The sequence below is a fragment of the Carassius carassius genome, chromosome 42 (genome assembly GCF_963082965.1).
Source record: "Carassius carassius chromosome 42, fCarCar2.1, whole genome shotgun sequence".
Lineage (NCBI taxonomy): Eukaryota > Metazoa > Chordata > Actinopteri > Cypriniformes > Cyprinidae > Carassius > Carassius carassius.
In genome coordinates this window covers 12,347,816-12,369,180 of record NC_081796.1, presented here as the reverse complement: position 1 = coordinate 12,369,180, position 21,365 = coordinate 12,347,816, and the positions used below count along the sequence as shown (strand labels likewise).

Here is a 21,365-nt window from a genome sequence, read left to right as displayed (position 1 = left end):
TCTCAAACCAATATCACATAATAAAATATAATGAAAAATATAAATAAATAACTATGATTACAGTGCAGCATTACCAATGCCTGCTCATATTTAAAATATATATATAACTTTTCCAAAGTGTAAAGTGCAGCAACAACAGTTTCAGTTTTTAGACCTGCTCAGATTTCGTTATAGTGTTGGCCCGATCTGAATTATGAATAAAGGTCTGTTTAAATGCCGACGGCAGCTGTGTTTGAGTTACGGTCATTTTTTTCCTAGTTGTAGTGATGTTCACACTCGCGTGATGCCTTTTGAAAATCATAGAATCAGCTGCAGGGTGGGATTTGCGCTGAACGCGGAGACTTCCGCCACTTAATATGTTCGTGTGGAAACACGAAAATGTACCTATGTTCCGCGCACAAAATATTGCATTCGGTCATTCGGTGCACACATGAACCGTACCGAAAGCCCTGTACCGAAAGCCCTGTACCGAAACGGTCCAGTACGAATACATGTACCGTTACACCCCTACTTGAAATGGAACCTGCCATGCTTCAGACTAGTGTTAATTTCCTCAGACGAGACGAGACGAAATATGTTTGTCAACGACCTTTTTTGTCATGACTAAGACGAGACGATGACAAGACTGCACCACTGTCCAAAAACGCTGACTAAGACTAAATTAACATACATTATTGTTGCCAAAAAAGATGAGACGAAAATTTTTATATAAAATAAAAACTAAGATAAAATCTCTGTTCATTTTCGTCTACAATCGTCTCTGCTTTTTCATCAGCTGTTATGCCTTATTTCATAAATATTCAGAACGAGTTTGCTGCTTCGCGTTGTTGCTCAAGTTACAGGACAACAACAGGATACTCCTGTTGTTGCCAGCCTGTGGCTGCAACACGAAACTGCTTAACACACAACACCCAAAGCGAACACGAGTGACGAGTGACGAGCGACAACGACATGCTAGGTCGAAGGAAGAGGCTCGATATTTGTGTGTTATAGTTAGCAGTGGTCTGTTATCAAGAAATAAAATAGTGTGTGCGTAGAAAGAATTCGTTCACACGCTGCTCAAAAAAAAATAAAAAATAAATAAAAAAATCCTGAGCTTAAGTCCACCGTCTAGGCAGGCTTTTTGTGTTAAATTATATTTCCTGTCACTGCGCAGGCTCTTTTATTGTACATAACAGCTTATGTCCCGATGACCGGTCTTTGCATTACGATTAAAAGCAGTATCAATAAAGTAAAAAAATGTGATCAGGTTAATCATTTGTGAATGTGTCTCCTAAATCAGAAATTGAAAACCAGACACGTTTAACATTTGCATTCAACAAAAATCATTCAACAAGTGTATTTTGTCAGGTAATTGTGACATTTAACCAATGTTTGAAATATGTGAAACACTTTTTTTACTGAAATGTTTATCAGTAATAATCTCAGTAATAATGTGTTATTTAAAAAAAAGACTAAACATTTTTGACTAAAACTAGACTAAAATTAAAAGACTTTTCGTCGACTAAAACTTGACTAAGATACCTTGAGTTTTCTTTTGACTAAAATTAGACTAAAATGACGAGACTTTTAGTCGACTAAAACTTCACTAACAAAAAAAGATATGTGAATGACTAAATATGACTAAAACTAACAAGGACATTTGCCACAAGACTAAGACTAAATTAAAAATAGGTGACGAAATTAACACTACTTCCGACGCAAGCTTCAGAGGAAGAAGTGAATGACGTGTTCTCCCGGTGCCTATTTATCCATAGTCGCACAGGTGGTGATGTCAGGGACTGTCGCCAGCCAACTCATCTGTGTTTTTTCAATGCATGCTTCAGACACGGGTCATGACGAGGTGTTTCCCATAGAGACCCCTAGAGGACGCAGTGTCTTGTTCCCTATTCAGGGAACCATGGTTACATTCGTAACCTGAGACGTTTTTATGCATACTGTATTATACATTTTTGTGTGCTCAGGCATCACAACAGCTACTCCCAGTCCTAGGTGGACTTGGAAACTTTACTCTTAAGTGGCCTTTTATTTCAATATTATATTTTCTACGCATACAACTTTTTAAATAAATACTTTAAGATTTAAAGTAAACTGCAAGTGCACATTCAATACAATTAAGTGCACTTTATTTTCACACGGAATGTGCTGACAAGCCTGTTAAACTAGGCTGGGCTGAGAGATGATGTGGCATCAGTGCAATCCATATAATTATGTTTAGTGGTTTTAAGATGGTACCTGATGTTGATTGGCAAATTTCTTGGCTGGCCTGAGGATGATTTGTCTGGCCGCAGCTGCCTGGCACTTTGATTTACTGAAGAACCAAGCAGTGCTGATATACAACGTAAGACAGCGTGTAGATTCATGCTGTTATAAATCAGCACATGCTCATCTAAAGCTCTCCAACATCTATTGAGCCTGTAACTGTAACATTAAAAACAGTCTCCATAAAAGGAACTGAAAGATGTGTGTTTGGGTGATCGGATGAGGAATCTTTACTTGTTGAGACATATATTGTTTTGCTGACCAAAGTTTGACTGTGTGTGTGTGCATGTGTGTGTGTATTTTACTCATGCCATTAGGCAACTGGGGTTACTACTTAGTCTACAGGGCAGATTTCTGCAATTGGCAGAGGCTTGTGTGTTTATTAAACTATGTGTCAGTCATTTGTTTGATTTAAAAGTCATCTTATATGCTTTAATATGCATTATTAATTTCTTTGAAACAAACTCAGGGCTTTTTGTTGCCTGTTGATGTGTGCTTCTCAGAAAAACAGAAGAGTGTGTTGGGGATATCTGAAAACAATCATTATTTTTGTAATTACATTTAGTGCTACCTTTAAATCACACAAAATACTATATATTAAACATTGCATTTTAGACTGCTCAGAAATCACTAAAACCATATACACAGCTGGAGCTTTGCAGACCAGCTAATAGCAGATCCTTCCAATCTATACTTCTCCTTCTTATACCTTCTCTAAATTAAAGCATGTATAGTTTTAGTATACACTATCATTTAAAGCTAGGGTAGGCAGTTTAAAAGAAGCTAGAAATAGTAAGCTAGCTTTGAAAGTATTAGATCCACCCTCCCTGCAAATCACTCTCCAAAGCCACACCTCCTCCAAAATACATAATCGTGCACAGGCTGACCAGAGGCTAACCAGCAACATGATGAGTTATGGCTCAGATGACCTCATGTCTCATTCATTGCTGAGAAAACTTTACAGTATAAGTGTGATGATCGTGACCCAGTTAAACACAGGGAGAGAGAGAGATCCAATAGCAGGTATGTTTATTAGGGTAATCCAAATCGTAATCCAAACAAGCCAGGGTCAAAACCAGAAACAATACAAACAAACAAAACAAAGGAGGAACAGGAAAGGGAACAAGAACGGGAACAGGAACTCAGAATATGAGGAACTCGGGAGACGAGAAGACTGGTACGGCAGGAAACGGAAGGTAAGGACTCCATCCAGACAACAGGAAAAGACTGGTTAATATAGGGAGGCTAATGACTAATAAGTGAAGGCACCTGGTGCAATTAACAGGAGTGCAATTACTGTGATGAAGGGACAAGGCTAGTGGGAATTGTAGTGCCTACGGTGAGGTGCCTAAGGGGAAGTGAGCCCACTAGTGGACACCCAGGTAAACAGAGACCAGACAGCGTGACAATAAGGTGGATAATATTAAAAAAATAACGCCTTCAATTCTCGCTCAGTCTGCAATAGTGTAATGGAATGTGCTGATAAAGTATCATGTCTGCACGAGCATGGTGTGTGGAGGTATGCAAATTCATATGTTGACAGGCAGCCTATTGTAGCCCTTTTGGGCCGAGGGACATGATTGGATGAACATTTTATGAGAGAGAGAGAGAGAGAGAGAGAACATAAATGCCCCCAGAATCATCATGTATATTCAAACTCCCATGTACATGTACAAATATATTTAAAAACAAAATCATATATTATTTGTGGAAAAGGCACTGATTGTAAGAATATTATAATTATAGTTCCTATATAGTATTATAGTATTATATTATTATAGTAATTACTGTCTACTATTGTCTGTGTGCAGGGTGGAGAGAAGTTAGTTTCTCATTTTAGGTTCACTAGTCAGCAACTGCCTCATCGCATATTAGAATTTGATAAATGTCTCCATAATCAGACTCAGGAAATGGAATGAGTTCAGCCGTTATGAAATCATCAGTCAGACAGCCAGACCAATCATCTCGTCTCATCTGAATCTGAATTCCTTCTGGCTCACGGAGAGACAGAGGATCATGGAATGTTGAGCATAATTAAAGGAAAAACTCAAAATTGTAGAGTTATAGTTAATCTGAGGGCCCTCCTGGGCCGACTATCAGATCTCATCATATGAAAAGTTGTCATTGTCTGTTATTTTTTGTTTCTCTTTTCCTGTCTGCTCGTAAACTGTTGTAGCCTGTGGTAAAGTGATATTTTAGAGCATGCTCATGGCTGGGAATGGTGGAGGCAATCACTGCAGTTCATCTGAATTTGTGTCTGTGTGAATTAGATGTAAGTGTTTTAACATAGCGTTTAGAGCAAGTTTGAACAGCCCTCATTTCCTGACATCACAGGATGGTTCTCCCCTTCATTTCATTGGGTGTCTGGATTGTTTCATTGATTTAAAGTATGGCTGTATATTAAAGAAACTTAATCCTCTTCACCCCTTTTTCTTTTTTTATCACTCTCTCTTTCATTGTGTTACGACTCAATCCTTTGCACACACACACACACACACACACACACACACACAGATATGCACCTCTAATTAACTTTGGCTGGGATCAGAAGGTTAAATAAAAGTCTATTTTAGTCATTTTTACTGAGATCTTTGCTAATAAGAGAAAGTATGCAGTATTTCCCCCCTGTTCATAAAATACATTAAGCAAACAGACAAGCAAAAAAGTAATGTACAAGAGTTTTGTAATGTATATATATATTTTTTTAATGAATTAATACTCTTATTTAGCAAGGGCACATTAAATTAATCAAAAGTGATAGCCAATAAATGCATAATATTACAAAAGGATTCTATCTAAAATTATATTCAATTAATAATAATAATATTTCCAGAATATTGATGTTTTACTGTTTTTGATCAAATAAATGCATTCAAAAACATGAAAAAAACATTACTGACCCCACACTTTTGAATAGTAGTGTGTATGTTTATGATCTGATAGATCAATCTGTATGTAAATACTTTAATATGGTATTGTATTCCTTTAATTATAAATACACTCAATTACATGTTTAAAATGTTAATATTAAACATTGAATAATATTAATAATAACATTCTCTTTATTAAATAGTCTTTTCGCTTAATATATATATTTGGGCTTTTTAATTTTCTTTTATTCAATAGGACAGTTTACAGCACTACGCTACATTATTCAGCACTTTATACAATACAAGTACTGACTGTAAGTTAAGGAGAAGTAATCTGCATACAAATTGTGTTCCTAGACGGACAGACCCACTTGGCTGTCAGATCACCAACAGAATACAAAGAATTAAACACATTGTGAGCTTTAGACAGCACTCTGCCTGTTTGCTCTTAGCTTGTCTTGTGCTTGATCTTGACTACCACAGCAAAACCCTCCAGCTACAAAGCAAATATTCTCTGTTCTCAGGGTCTATAGTGTTTATAGGTGAGTTATCTGTAGGGTGTGTTTTTTGAATAATGATGTGAAGAGAGAGTGAGAGGTAAAATAGTTGTCATCTGTGTATGTTTATCCATAAACTGGATACTCTGTTTTAGCAAGCATGTTCTGTATGTTCTGCATGTTCTGGGTGGGGTTGAGGGTTGTTCATGAAGTTACATTTTGGCAGGGAAGAGCTGATGATTTGAAGAATAGAATTTGGCAGATGCTGCAACCCAGTTTGCATATTTATACCATACACTACAAGCATGGACGTTTTGTTTTATTTATTATTTTTTATTTGTACTGTAGCTGACAACACACTCTTCTCAATGTGTGTGTTGTGTTTGCATAAGCACACAAGTTAACCATATACGACTGCCTCTTGACATCCACATGACTTTGTATCTGGGCTTAAGTGTGTGTGTGTGTGTGTGTGTGTGTGTGTGTGTGTGTGTGTGTGTGTGTATGTGTGTTTTAGTATGTGCGCAAGTGTTTGGGGGCAGGGCTGAGGTTGTCAGTGTCTGCTGAGTGCTTTAAGTTTTGCAAATAACCAAGAACAGTTGTGTCTTTTCCGCTATTTACCATCCGCCTTTCATTCCTTCTTCACTTCTCCCCTTTTTTATTTATCTGCCAAGTATTAAGTTGAACACCCACACCCTCATACTCGCACATACATACATAAAGAATCAAGACATGTGCTCTGTTCCAAAACTTAATGAGCTACCTATGTAGGCAGCATTTTAAGGAGCTTTCAACATGAAGGGTAGTTATCTTTAATATGCTGCATCCTTAGCTACCTCATTTTAGGCAAATTCTAAAGCGTCATTACAATCCCGCAATGCATTTCGGAAAGCTCAAATTCATACAGAAAAAAAAAAGTTCAGTGGCTTTAGAAATCTATTATTTTATACAATATATGTGCAATTGTTTTATGCTTCAAGTGTCATTAGATTATATAAGATTCAACTTTATTGTTATTGCACATGTAAGGTACAAGGCAACGAAATGCAGTCATGCTATTAGCTTAGCATCACATGCAGCTTTTAGAGCGAAAGCAATTCCAGAGAGCATTGCAACAAATTTAAATTCATTCAGTAGTGAAAAATATTGTTAGAAATTGTTAAATGTATTAAAAAAAATTTTTTTAAACAATATTTGTCTGTGTTATTTAGCTTTTTAACATACTGATAAGTGAGGCACCAAATGTTTTATACCAAAACACCTAAACCAAAATTATATATATATAATGTGATTTAATGTGGTTAATTGTGTAAATTAATTTCATATACTGTTCAAAATATCATGTTTACAGTCAGGGCAGTCGCTAAGAATTCTGGGCCCTGTGCACTGAATTTGCTATGGGGCGCCCTCAAAATCACATTATTTGGGTGGGTAGGGTCTGCGATTGCACAATTTGTCATGCCCCCGGGCTGATCTGTCTGTTTTTCCCTGAATTTTGTTGTTGTGTTTACACTTATCATGTGCCTCTGTGTCATGAAGGCACCCTCTTGGCTGGTAAGCCCAGGAGGAGACTAAAGTGGCTTATGCTTTTACCCTCCTAACAGGCAGGGCCAGTGACTGGGGAAAGTCAGTGTGGGAGGCCCGGGCTCCCTTTTGTGCTTCTTTTGATGACTTTCAGCAGGAGATGGTTGAGTTATTGGATCGTTTTACTTGGGGCAATGAGGCGGCAGCCCAGCTGGCTTGGTTACGTCAAGGAGACCGTTCACTGACTGAGTTTGCCATTGAGTTCAAGACCTTAGCAGTGACTGGAATCAGGGGTCTTGTAGAGCTGTATTCCAAGCTGGACTGGATGAGGAAATCCAGGATGAAATCATGAGCTTCCAAAACATCTTTGATGATCTTGTCAACTTGGCCCTGCATGTAGAGAGCCGCCTTTGCCTTCATAGCCAATCATTGACTGCTCACACCTCTTATAGGGTTGGAGAAATGACCAGCGCCTCCATCTCTGTCTTGCCTTTGCCTTCCCCTGCTGACCCTGAACCAATACAGTTGGAACAAGAGAGACTCACCCGGGACTTATAATTCTACTGTGGGAGGGCCGGGCACTTTGTCAGCAAATGGCAACTAAAAGCCAGGGCTCATCAGTAGCCAGGGGGATTCTGATGGGCGCATCTCCCCCTGTCTCATCCGTCCCTACTCATCTCCAGCTGGTGCTAGATTCATCTTTGTTAAGAAGATGGATGGCTCCTTGGGCCCTTGTATTGATTACAGATGTTTGAATGACATTACCATTAAGAATAGGTTCCCCCTGCCCTTAATGTCATCTGCCTTTGAACTTTTGCAGGGAGCCAAGTTCTTCAGTAAGTTGGACCTCTGCAATGCTTTATAATCTATCGGGACACTATGAGACTGAGTGCTACCTTTTGGCCTGACAAATGCCCCAGCTCTCTTCCAGGCCCTGGTCAATGACGTGTTGAGAGACATGGTTAACAAGTTTGTCTTTGTGTACCTTGATGACATTCTAATCTTTCCCCCCTCGGTTCAGTTACACACCCAACATGTATGTCAGATGCTACAACAGCTGCTGGAGAACCAGCTGTATGTTAAAGCGGAGAAGTGCATTTTCGACACCAGGTCAGTTCCTTTCCTGGGCTATATCATTTCGGCAGATGGATTTAAAGCAGATCCCATTAAGAGTAAGGGCCGTAGCCAAGTGGTCACCTCCAGACTCACGCAAGGCTCTGCAGTGGTTTCTGGGATTTGCCCACTTCTACCAGCGCTTCATCCAAAACTTAAGTCAGGTTGCTGCTCCCTTGACAGCTCATACCTATACTAAGGTACCAATTAGGTGGAATTCGAAAGCTCAGGGGGCCTTTGATGAACTCAAGTCCCGATTCATTTCTGCTCCTGTTCTTTCATTTCCAGATCCTGAACATCAGTTTATTGTGGAGGTAAATGCTTCCGAGATTGGAGTAGGTGTGGTCCTTTCTCAGTGGTCCCCTAGAGATGGGAAGGTACATCCCTGTGCATACTACTCTCACCATCTTTTAGTTTTTTTTCCCTCTCCTTCCTGCATCCAGATATTGTTTAATCTCCTCCAGTTCTACCCAGGCTCGCGATCTCTGATCGCTGTTTCCACAGTCTCAGCTCTTTTTCGCCTCGCCTCCAGTGCGCCACCAGCTCACTGCCTCAACTATCAGTTTGTCTCTGGCTTGTTTTGGATTTTCCTTATTGGAATTCATCGTCCCGGAGGCACTATTGGATCTGTTCCTGGCTGCCCTTTACCTGGATTGTGTTTTCTATTTTTGTACTTCAAGACTGTTTAATAAACAGATTTTTAGCACCTCCAAACTGTTCACGTCTCATAGTGCACAATTATCTTTAATATGTATGCAATTGCAAGATAACGTTGTGATCACAAAACTGTTACTCAGTTCCACTGTTGACACCTATCAGCACCCTTGAAATTCTTTTTGGCAATGACCCACCTCTCGATACTTCAGATGAACAAATTTTACATTTAGCTACTCTAGAATAATTATTTGGTGACAGCTAATTTGTCCAGACTGCTGACATATTTACCTGTTGTAACTCCTTTTTGTTTTTTGCTACAATTTCACTGCATCACTAGTATTGTGCTTTTATTTTTTATATAAAAAACAATTATTGAAATAAATTTCAGCTTGAGTCTCATGCTGTTTATGGAGTGCACACCCCTAAGTTAAGCATTCCAAATTGCTCTATTATGATAATCTATGACAGTTAGAGTGTTGTCTTAGAAGATAGCTGACTATGTTGCCAGTATGCAACGTTTATTAGGTTTTGGGACAAATCTGTTGTATTTAGGTGACGTTTTGTTGTACTCACTTAAGACCTCACTGAAGACTGAAACCTGACTCTAATCTAACAGCAAACAGAGGAATTTTGAGAAGAAGCTCTAAATTCATAGACGCATGTACACATGTGGCCCTTAAGTTTGTGTCATGGGGGCTCCATAGCAGGAAGTCGTCCAAATGTTTTGATTTAGCATAATGGATTCTCTCTCACTCACTTCACTCTTCATCACTGGCTCTTTCTTTCTCTGTGTCACACATCTCATTTTCACACATCTTGAGTTCTCAATTCCCATCTTTTTTTCTTGCCATGAGGTGATCCAGGCTCGAGGGAGTGCCAAGAGAGTTACAAAAACCGCATTTATCATGACACACAAATGAAAACACACACTCGCAACACGTCCTGTTTAAACAATGCTCCTTGGCTAAGTCTGGGGGAGTGATTTGAGTTGGTGTAAAGGGAGAGCACAGGAAGTGTCAGCAATAGAGAGTTGGAGGGTTTGGAGAACAGGAGCAGCCTTACAGCGAGGAGAAAAACTTTCCTTGCCACAGCAGCAGGCGGAGTGGGTCTCAATCTCTCTTGCTCCCTTGTTCACGCTTTGGTTATTGTTTAGCTGTATGGTCCTGGACAGGGCAAATAGGGTGAGTAACACAACCTTTCTATTTCTCTTTCTCTGTACTTAAAGGGATATTTGAAACATTGTTCAATTTCATTTCTCTTCTGAAGCATATTAAAAACCTTTTTTTTCACCTAAGCTTTTGAGACATGTTTAGAGCATAATTAAAACACAAATGTTAAAGACAAAAGTTTATAGTCTTCCTCCTCTTGCTTTTATTCATTCTGGTTTATAGTCTACAATGTTTCTTATATTTTATCATCATATATAAGAAAAGGTTGTGGAGAAATTTGTGCATAGTGAGATAGGTTCTCTGAAATGTTTTTGGAAACATTTGACAGGGATCATGGTCAACTCTTTTTGTAGATTGCAATTTTGTTTAGGTGTGAAACTTTTTATGTGCACCATATGTCATCGATTCTTTCTCCTTCAGAAAGGAAAGTTTAGTTTTGACCAAACATGGCATCATTGTGTTTTTTTTGTTTTTTTGTTTTGAGAGTAGCAACTCATCTGTCACTGAGAACTCTATCTATCATTGTGCAACCACAGAACTGTGGTTTTACAGCATGCATACAAATATACAAACATATTGTTCGTGACAACGCATTCCCGTTGAGAATTCCTTCTTACCACCCTGTTGCCGTTCCTTTGAAACCCATCATTGGCCTTCATGATTATTTACACTTCTTTCCATAGATTTGTAAACATATTTTATAACCAACTCATGAGATCCCATTCCTGCATGTCAGTTGCAAATTATTCAGATGCTGTTGACTTTATTTATAATCAAGTGAAATCTGAACTCACTGGTTTCAGAGTAATGTCTGCAGCCAGAATTCTTCTGGGTCATGACAACTTTTCCGAGTTTCTCCCTCTGCGGTGTTTAAGTAGATTTGCATCTGAAGGTCTTGGGCCGCATCCCATGCATTAGATATAAATTTTAGTATTGGCTATAAATTTTAGTAAGATTCAGTAGTGCTGATAGCTGGAACTTTAGTTTTAGGATAAGCAAGCTTCTGAATCTGTACGTGTTCAAGCATGAGTGTGTTTCTCTGGAATCAGAAGCTAGGGAACGAGGCCAGTATAATAGATTCTTAACTATTGGGCAGAGGATGTTACTTATTCTGCACTTCTGGGTTTTTCTGTCCTTCCAGCAGCCTGCTAAAACAAGCGCTTAACCAGCAGATGTTCAAGTTCTTATGCTCACCCATCCCAGCTCTCTTGTTCTAAAGTAATATCACTTATTATTATGGTCAGTTTCAGTTATTTTTATGAGTAGTATTTTGGATGACAGTATAGTCGTTAATTACCCTTAGTGCCAAAAGGATAAGTTACCCACCTTTAGCTTTTTAAATTCATCTTGGTCAACAAGTTGTTTGATTTGTTGGTTCACTAGGGGGTAATGGGATTGTGTTGTCTTCTAAGGGGCCTTTAGGTTAAGTTCCCTACTAACAAGACCATCTTAGACCAGCAGGTTTATGCTTGTAAGATTCTGGTCTAGGTAGCTGACTTGCAATTCTGGTCTTTTCAATAGTGCTGTGAGTCTGCAGCCTGAGGACCAGTAGAGTGAACGTACCATGATATGTGAGTCTCACAAGCCAGACTATCAATATGCAGAATATTCTGGCCAAGAACTGCAGCACAGTTCCAGCTTTCTGATCAACATGTAATAGTGTTTTTAACGTGATGTCTATGGGTTTAATATCGAAGTACTACCACAATTATAGATTGATGTTCAACTGCTCATTTGAATATGCAGACACTGATGCAGCTGTCTTTGTGCAAGGAAGCACTCAATAGCTGGGTTACCAGCTATATAATTTTATGTAAATCTTGGGATACTGCAGAGAAAATACAATATAGAAACACCAACATGAGATTAAAAATGTGCATAAATGTGCTCACTTGAAGTGGATGAATGTTTTATATAGTAAAAAGACATGGAATATAATTACATATAAATTGATAGATGCTCATTTTAAAAGCAGTGTGTCTAAATAAATACATATCTATTTCCTTGATTTTTTTGAACACATGGGATGGAAACTATTGCTCCATTTTTGTCACATAAATTAAATTAACAACTTCTATGTGAATGGAGCTATTGTAGCAGCCCGGTAAACTTTTATAGACTGATAATAATTTATGCATCCAGACTCAAATAAACTGCCTAGTGGCCAACCAGACAGACCAGAACCAGTGGATTTTGCCAAAACTTGCTTTTTTTTGTGTATAATTTGTGTTGTACAGGCTGTCAGAATCTGAAAATAATGCCATGATAGCATGCTGCACTGATGCTAACACTTTTGGCTGAAATGACCTGAAATATACTATAGTCATTTTAGCTGCTGTACGTGAAATAAAACACAATGTCAAAATGTTGTCTGCTTTTAATAGAACCATTTTATCCTACACTGTCCAGTCTTTTCCAGGAATGCCTCTGTTTGTTCCAACCCAAATTTTCCTGTAGAACATTCTGCAATATTTGAGAGTAAAGCAAGACAATGATGTCATAGCGAAAATCACTGAACCATCTGATGAAACAGCTGCCTCAATTGAGATGGACTTAACCTTTTACTCTCAACTGAGTGCTTATTTTCCTTATGCCTTTGCTCTTCGATTCGGCACATGATATCACCGTGTTTCCTCTGTTCTTGAGCTCTGTATGACTGCACCTGCAGCACCATCTCAGTAGTCTTCATCCATCAGTTCTCCTATTAATTATTAATCCTGTCTGAGAGCACATGCCCCTTTTATACAAGCCTCACCAAGAGATACGAACTAATCGCTAATTGAATCGCCCTCATTTAACAAACTTCCTCAAAGGTTCCTTGACACTTATCTAATCCTGCTCTTTCAAAATGGGAAAGTATTCTAGTTGTGCAGTTAAAAGACAAATCTTTTTCTCTTCTATTAAAACCCTGCAAGTGTTTAGACTAGAATGAAGCTAAAGTCTTTACAGTATTTGTAGTGTTTAGAAGAGGCTGGCCTGATCGTAATAGTGGTCAGTAACTACACAAGTTACACTTCAAAAAGGAATCTAGGTAACAGTTTTCAATAAGGTTCCATTAGTTAATGTTAGTTAATATATTAAATAACGAGAACGAACCTTGAACAGTACCTATATTACAACATTTATTAATATCTGTTAATATTAGTTAATGACAGTACAGTAGTTTATTGTAAGTTCATGTTAATTCACAGTAAATTAACTAATGTTAAGAAGCACAACTTTTGATTTTAATAATTCATTTATAAATGTTTACTTAACATTAACTAAGATTAAGAAATGTTGTAGAAGTATTGTTCATTCTTAGATCATGTTAACTAAAGCAGTTAACTAATGTTAACTAATTAACTTTATTGTAAAGTGCTACCTAAATCTATTTACATAGGAAGACACTCACCTGGATAGAAATTCTGGAAACACTTTAGAATAGGTAACACTTATTAGTTGCTTATTATCATGCATATTACTAGAATACTAGCCACGTATTAGTGCTAATTAAAAACATATTAATGCCTTATTCTACTTGACCTTATTCTACATCCCTAATCTTACCCAATACCTAAACTTAACAACTACCTTACTAAATATTAATAAGCAGCAAATTAAGAATTTATTGAGAGAAATGCTGTAGTTAATAGTAAACAAGTGTTACCTATTCTAAAGTGTTACCGAAACTCTATAAAGACATCTTTCCCTCATTTATATCTCTCTTATAATTCATAATTTTTACTTCAGAAAGCCATATTTTTTACTCTCTCATCTTGAAGCTGAAGGGTGTAGTTTCTGTGCCACCACCATCTCAAATCAAAAATGCAAAATACTAATTGTTTTCACACAGGTTCTCCAAACACTCCCTATTGGCTGTACAAACAGCAGCCCCACCAAAATCTCACACTATTGGTTGAACTGTTGCTATGCTGGACAAGTCGGAATATTCATACAAACAGCAATGTTTTTGTTTGCACCACTGTTTACACTTTTCAGAAGACTCAACTTTGGTTAACTGTCAGTTTTTTTCCAGCATATTAAGGAAAAAAATTAGTCTTTTTAATCAGTAATCTGCCCCTGTAATAATAATTTGTGTGAACAGGAATAAAAGTGGTGGTTTACTTCTACTAGAGGTTATTTTAGCTGAAAACTGCAGTTAACTATATGTAAAGGTAGGCTATGTGTTTAGTGTTTAGCAAAAATGCAGATAGAGGCTTTTTTTTTTTAATGAGCCTATGTTGAAAACATTACATACTTAAATTTCAAATTCTGCTTTCCCTTTTACTAACTCGCTCTATCTCTCGCTTGAGGAAGGCGGGAAAGTGACAGCTAACCACTGCTGTTACCTCACGCCATGGTGAGGAATGAGGCTTCCCACAACTTACATAAGCCTGAACTGCTGGCTTGCTTGGCCTGTTCTTAAGGCCTTTTTTATAGTTTGCCACATAAAGAAGGGAATGTTGGATGAATGGATGGTCTTTGTTTTTGCTCTTTTATGATCTGAATACTGGCCCCAGACTGGTGATCTTACATCAGCCATCCATGGTTTGTCTGTATGCCTTGCAGTGAAACTGATTATCTTATGAAGTAAAATGCAATTCCCTGTTGCGAAATGGAATATCAAAACTTTAAAGGCAAATTCTGAGAGACTGGGGTTACATATCTGCTTATTTGTTCTGTATAACAGCTTAAGTAAATATAAACTACTGTGGTTGCTCGTTAGCTTGCTCAGTCAAAATCTCATAGGGGATAATGTGCAGATGGCTGGTCATTATTGGAAAACTAAATGTAACTTGCTGATCTGGATCCCGATGTGATGCTGTGGAATAAAAACATGTATATAAAAGTTATAATTTTATGTTAGAGTAGAGAATATGGAGTCATAGGAGACATGAAACTAGCACAGCTATGTTGGAAATTGATTTCCATTGGCAGTCAGTTATACAGTTTAGCAATCATTATATAAAAATATCCAACTGCAGATTACAGTGACCAATCAGAATCAAGTATTCCAGGGAGCCTTATAATAAGTACTTAAATGGCCACACAGGATCAAGGATCTTAAACAATGATTAGTTTTCTGTAGTTCAACACTATAGTTTTCAAAATGGAGAAGGGGTTTGCTGAGGGGTCTGTGGAAAATCTGAGAAAAAAAAAGCAAAATATATTTTTCAAGTAAAAAAAAATTATAATTATAATAAACTAAATGTTTGAAAAGATTAAAGTTTTTAGGGAATTTCTATGGAATATTTTATTGTAATTATTGCTTTTTATTGGCTTGATCCCTAGTTAGCATTATTTTCTGACATTGCGATATTGATAAACATTATGATAAGTACTATATACAAAGTTATCAAATCTAATACAAAGTTAACTTGCTACAAAGTAGATACTTTCCAGACAATATTTCTGTAATTTTTTTTTGGCTTAAGTACACTGACAAATTAATAACCTACAATTTAATTTTGGAAACAAATTGTCTTTATCATATCAAGCATTAAAAAGTTTGCCAACCCCTGGCTTAAACTGAAATATAGATTCAGCATTTTCTTCAGAGCATCAAAGTATAGGCTTCTAATACTCATGGAATCAGCCATGTGCCCTCTTCTCTATACCAATCACATCCCCACAGGTAGTAATGCATGGGGAGGCCTGTGCTATTTTCCTCAGATTAACCTGTAACCCACAGGCACCCCATTGCCATGGGAACCACTGAGGCAATCAAGAGCAGATCACCTACAAATGGCTCCAAGCAGATATTTCACTGACACCAGACTGAAGGCTGATATCACTGCAGTCCAAGACAGATTTAATAATAAAAAAAAATAATAATTGGTGCATAACTCATCCTGCACCGTTTGTGCTACAGACATGAATGATGCGTCAAAACATGCGTCTTGCTGAGTTAGAGGTGTGCTATAACTATGATGTGATTGCACAGGAATTTGGCCTGGAATTGTGGAAAATTCCTAAAGGATTCTTCATTAAATGTAAAATCTAGTCCAAAAATACAGTACACCACCATTCAAATGTTTGGGGTCAGTAAGCTTCTTTAATATTTAAATTCTTATATGGACAACAAAGCTGCATTCAGTCTATCAAAAATAAAAAACAACAATTTTGAAATTGAAGCTAAATTATCAGCATCAGCGTCTTCAGTGTCACGTGTTTTTTCAGAAATCATTGGAATATGCTGCTTTGGTGCTCAAGAAATTTATATTATATTATATTATATTATATTATATTATATTATATTATATTATATTTATTATATTATATTATATTATATTATATTTATTATATTATATTATATTATATTATATTATATTATATTATATTATATTATATTATATTATATTATATTATATTATATTATATTATATTATATTATATTATATTGAGAATATAGTGACCTAGTGGTTAGAGAGTTTGACTCCTAACCCTAGGGTTGTGGGTTTGGGCCAGCAATACCATGACTTAGGTGCCCTTGAGCAAGGCACTGAACCCCCAACTGCTCCCCAGGGGTCGCAGCATAAATGGCTGCCCACTGCTCTGGGTGTGTGTGTGCATTTTGGAGGGGTTAAATGCAGAGCACGAATTCTGAGTATGGGTCACCATACTTCGCCGATTGTCACGTCACATCACATCATTATATTATATTATATAATATTATATTATATTAGTTATGTAAATACATACATAACAAATACCACCAAAAAGTTCTTGAAGTCATTCCTTGTCTCCTCTAAGGAAACACAGAGTGAAGAAAATCAGTTATTCCATAATTTTTTCAGGGTTTTATGGAACATTCATATAATGCCTTAGAGTGTCCCCACTTTCATCTTATAATTACAGATTCATCAGCCATGTGCTCTTTTTATCCCAGCTGGACACGAGCATGTGTGTGAGAGAGAGTTTAAGTGTTGAGTAGTTAATTATGTTTGGTCTTTAGTAAGTCTTTGGGTATTAAACTTGGCTAATCTTAATAAGAATGGATGAAATCCCTCTAACTACTAACAGTCAGGACCTTTTTTCACGCTTTTATGTCATTCCACTTCGTCTCTGTCTCTCGTTCTTTTTTCCTCATTTATCTGCGCTAACCATATGCTAATGACACCTTATCGTTTTCCGCTTTGTAATCAGCTGTTAGCACGAATGTACAAAATTGCACTGCACAGATTGGTCTTAATTCAACATGAATTTTTGATGTCTGCATCGAGGGCAATTTCACTGGAAAAGGCTTACTGGCTGCTAGGAAGGATATGATTTTCCATAAGGACTATTTGGCTGCGGTTACATGATTATTCGTTTTCATGTGACTGGAATGTGTCTGAGACATAAATATGTTTGCAGGCAGCTAAATGAACTAGGTGAAACTTGACATGCAGGAATAGATTAATGCATCTGGCCAGCTACTAGACGCTGAAGCGAAGGATCATCTTTATTATCTTTGTGACCTCTGGTCTCTGTTTCTGTGCCAGATCCTCTGATACGCTCTGATAAGTGAGTCTAGCAAGATGGAGTGGATTTGGATTTGTTTATCCAGTGATGAAGCCTCCATCTTTGGAAATATAACAGACTTGAGTTATGGACAAACCAAAAAAAAATATATATATATATACAGAACAGACCAAAAGTTTGGACACACCTTCTCATTCAAAGAGTTTTCTTTATTTTCATGACTATGAAAATTGTAGAGTCACACTGAAGGCATCAAGGGCTATTTGACCAAGAAGGAGAGTGATGGGGTACTGCGCCAGATGACCTGGCCTCCACAGTCACCGGACCTGAACCCAATCGAGATGGTTTAGGGGTGAGCTGGACCGCAGACAGAAGGCAAAAGGGCCAACAAGTGCTAAGCATCTCTCGGGGAACTCCTTCAAGACTGTTGGAAGACCATTTCAGGTGACTACCTCTTGAAGCTCATCAAGAGAATGCCAAGTGTATGCAAAGCAGTAATCAAAGCAAAAGGTGCCTACTTTGAAGAACCTAGAATATGACATATTTTCAGTTATTTCACACTTTTTTGTTATGTATATAATTCCATATATAATTCCACATGTGTTAATTCATAGTTTTGATGCCTTCAGTGTGAATCTACAATTTTCATAGTCATAAAAATAAAGAAAACTCTTTGAATCAGAAGGTGTGTCCAAACTTTTGGTCTGTACTGTATATATATATATATATATATATATATATATATATATATATATATATATATATATATATATATATATATATATATATATATATACTTCTTAATAACTTTTATATAATAAAAATATATTATTTATGGGTTATCGGCCATACAATGAAAATAAATATCAAAACAGATTTTTTTTTTTTATATCAGGTTATCCCTAAGAAAATGTGATCAAGTTATAAGTGTTGCATTTATTATTCTTTTTCTTAAAAATAAAACTTTTACTATTGTTCTTTGCAGCATCTTTGTTCTTTATTCTTTGTGGAACCTACTCTTCAATTGAAAAACCTTTTCATTTATAATCATAACCTTTTATTTTAGAGATTGCTGGTTGTAAATGATTGTTGCTGTGACCAATCACAAATCATTACTAGAATCCCAGCTTTCAATTTTGAAAATAGCTTTTATGGTTATGACATATGAGAAAAAAAAATATATGTCATATCTTCTGTCTTAACTAAAAGCACTATTACCTTTTACATCTGTTGTTCTTCAAATTTTCAGGTAAAGTTTTATAATGTTTTGATTTGACTGACAGGGGGATGATTGGAAAAAGTGTCAGTAAAGACAGAAAATCTTTCCCACACCTCTCCCCTGGCCACCCCATTCCTTTACACACGTTGCACTTGTCATTTTTCACACTGAGAGCTTTTCCTGGCAGCTGCTGTATGTGATGAGTAGAAATGCATCTTTACCTCTCCTCCTTCCTGTCTGTTATTCCTCTACTTGAAATGGATGGAAGCAAATGTTCCAGAGAGTCACAATTAAGCAGTTCAGCAGGAACAAACAGATGCTTTAAAGAGAAAAAAAACTATGCTTGCAGTGTTCATTTTGTTTTGTTATGTAGCAAATAGAAATAGAGAAAAACATGAATGCATATATTCGCAAAAGCCTTTCTCACATGCTTAATTATTAACTATTCAAGTCACTTATTCTTCTTCTATCTTCCAACATCTCAGTCTTAAGGTCACGCAATATCGTTTTGAATGGAAGGAAATGTCAACAATGGAAGTAGCAACGGGACACAAAGCAAGTCCTCCACCCCATTCCCTGCCTGCTCCTCGGATGTTTTTGCTGCATTCCACCAATAGTCCCCATTTCTCAAATGGAAGTTTACCTCCCCTCCCCTATTCCTCTTCCAAACCCAGAATTTAGCTCACTCTTTAGTTAAGCAGTGGACAAACAACAATTTGGTACATTTTACAATACCAACCAATCTGACCTTGTCACAGTGCATAAAGCATTCATATTGTACAGCAATGAAATGTGTATTGTTCTGAAATGATTAAAAGAAGCAGGTGTTGTTGTTTTTTTATTTATTGTAGGATATTTTGTAGTGTTGCATATCAGAGAATGATGACACATTGTGTGTTTGATTGCAATTGCAAGTCTAGTCAAGTCACCTTTATTTAAATAGTGCTTTTAACAATACAGATGGTAACAAAGCAACTGAAAAGCATTAAATAGTAAAATAGTGTGTCAGTATAATGCAAAAAGGCAGTTAATGCAAAAAGGCATTAAATTCAATCATGTCATCATCGAGCTCAGTTCAAGTCAACGAATTCGCTGGAAATGAAGTGTCCCCAACTAAGCAAGCCAGAGAAAATAGTGTCACGGAACCAAAACTCCATCGGTGACAGAATAGAGAACTTTGGGAGAAACCAGGCTCAGTCAAGTGGTCAGTTCTCCTCTGGCCAGACGAAACCAGCAGTTAAATTCCAGGCTGCAGCAAAGTCAGATTGTGTGGAAGAATCGTCTGTTTCCTGTGGTCTTGTCCCGGTGGCCGTCTAGGAGACAAGGTCTTGACTGTGGATCTGTCTCTGGGGCTCATCTAGTTGTCCTGGTCTCTGCTGTCTTTCAGGATTGTAGAGGTCATCCATCAACCATCTGGGCTGGATCTGGGTGATTACAGTGACCATCTGATCTGGATACAGACTGAATCTGGTGGCTACAGTGACCTTGGAATAAGAGAGAAACAGATTAATATTAGTGTGGATGCCATTCTTCTAACAATGTAGCAAGTACATTGTGTATTATGGGAAGGGTTTCACGGTTCTGATTTTCCTAATTAATGCAGAATAAAAAATCCTTTTTAACGTATTTGAATCTTAGAAATGTGTTTGTGTGTTATGTGTAAGCCAGATTAAAGAGGTGGGTCTTTAATCTACATTTAAATTTACAGAGTGTGTATTCCTCACAAAAATTTTCCGGAGTTTGGGAGCTAAATAGGAAAAGGATATACCGCCCGCAGTTGATTTTGATATTCTAGGTATGATCAAGTTGCAAGAGTTTTGAAAATGCAGAGGACTATATTGCAATAAGAGTTCGTTCAAAGATTGAGCTGCTAAATCATTCAGGGCTTTAAGTAATAAGAAAGATTTTAAATTCTATACGATGTTTGATAGGGAGCCAGTGCAGTGTTGACAGAACCGGGCTAATATGGTCATACTTCCTGGTTCTAGTAAGAACTCTTGCTGTTGCATTTTGGACTAACTGGAGTTTGTTTACCAACCGTGCAGAACAACCACCCAGTAAATCATTACAATAACTTAAACTTGAGGTCATGAAAGCATGAATTAACATTTCTGCATTTGACACTGAGAGCATAGGTCATAATTTAGATATATTTTTGAGATGGAAAAATACAGTTTTACGAATGCTAGAAATGTGGCTTTCAAATGAAAGATTTCTATCAAATAGCACACCTAGGTTCCTAACTGATGATGAAGAATTGACAGAGCAACCATCAAGTCTAAGACAGTGTTCTATGTTATTACATGCAGAGTTTTTAGGTCCTATAATTAACACCTCTGTTTTTTTTTTCAGAATTTAGCAGTAAGACATTACTCCTCAACCTGGTTTTTATATCGACTATGCATTCCATTAATTTTTCTAATTGGTATGTTTCTCCAGGCCTCGAAAAAATACAGAGCTGAGTATCATCAGAATAACAGTGAAAGCTAACACCGTGCTTCCTGATGATATCTCCCATGGGTAACATGTAAATTGTGAAGAGTAACGGCCCTAGTACTGAGCCTTGAGGTACTCCACACTGCACTTGTGATCAATATGATACCTCTTC

The 21,365-nt window shown here is 37.1% G+C and overlaps 1 protein-coding gene across 11 annotated transcripts in view; it reads left to right on the top strand.

Moving 5' to 3' along the window:
- Window positions 1-21,365, top strand: part of LOC132123809 (sickle tail protein homolog) — a 164,566-nt gene that overhangs the window by 82,099 nt on the left and 61,102 nt on the right. Inside the window, exon 1 of one of the 11 annotated variants that reach the window (XM_059534479.1) lies at window positions 9,950-10,104. The exons of the other annotated variants lie outside the window; for them this stretch is intronic. The gene's annotated coding sequence lies outside the window, so the exon portion shown is untranslated. Of the gene's footprint in view, window positions 1-9,949; window positions 10,105-21,365 lie in introns of those variants that run through there. 11 annotated transcript variants of the gene reach the window in all.